Source organism: Triticum aestivum, chromosome 4B (genome assembly GCF_018294505.1).
Source record: "Triticum aestivum cultivar Chinese Spring chromosome 4B, IWGSC CS RefSeq v2.1, whole genome shotgun sequence".
Classification (NCBI taxonomy): domain Eukaryota; kingdom Viridiplantae; phylum Streptophyta; class Magnoliopsida; order Poales; family Poaceae; genus Triticum; species Triticum aestivum.
Genome location: NC_057804.1, coordinates 375,726,445 through 375,727,573, shown reverse-complemented (window position 1 = coordinate 375,727,573; position 1,129 = coordinate 375,726,445).

Here is a 1,129-nt window from a genome sequence, read left to right as displayed (position 1 = left end):
CCCGACTGGGCCGGCTGGGTCGAGGCCTAGTAGGGGAAGGGAGGATTCTTTTATTTTTTGCTTTGTTTTTCTTTTTAAAACATTTCTGTTTTACATTTATTCTTTTCTTTTTGCATTTCTTTTAGCTAGCAAATGTATTTTGTAAACTGCGTGACTTGGCCCCATAATACCTTGCATTATCTGGCACCGCCACGAAAAGTTTGGAAGGTTTTTGACTTTGTTTGAATTTTTCATAAATGAAAAGGCATTTAAATATGTTGTGCTTGCCACTGTTTTTATTTATTTGTGCATTTAATATTTTATAAAAGTGTGATTTCTTCACCAATATTACCTACAAATTATTTGTCACTGTTTGAACAATTTATTTTTGACATTTTAAAAACTTTAAATTTTGACTTTATTTTAAATTTGAATTCAAACCGATTTGAATCTATGCGAGGTTAGCAACAATAACAGTGGTGACATGGCATCATTAGCAGGAGATTACTGTAACGTAATTATCCAGGCGTTACACTGCCGAAGGGGGAAATCCTCACCGGAGGCCATCTTCATCATCCTGGCGGCCACCATGATGAGGAGGGAGTAGTTCACCGTCGGGGCTGAGGGTATGTACCAGTAGCTTGTGTTTGATCTCTCTCTCTCTCTCTCTATCTATCTATCTATCTATCTATCTATCTATCTATCTCTCTCTCGTGTTCTTGATTTGGCACGATCTTGATGTACCGCGAGCTTTGTTAATATACTTGGATCTTATGGTGTTCTTCCCTCTCCACCTTCTTGCGATGAATTAAATCTTTTCCTTGAGGTTTTGTTATGTCGAATTGAATCTTTTGGATGTGAGATCACTTGATGTATGTCTTGCGATGGGATATCCGTGGTGATAATGGTATGTTCTATTGATTCACGTGATGCATGTTTCGGTTATCAACTTGCGGATTCCCGTGGTGACATTGGGGTAATCTATGCATAGGGGTTGATACGCGTTTTCATATTCCTTTCTCTGATAGAAATCTTGGGGGCACTCTTTGAAGTTTTTTGGGTTGGATTAAATATTATGAATCTGAAATTGTGTGATGTACATAGTATAATTAACCCACGAATACTTATGGTGACATTAGAGTATCTAGGT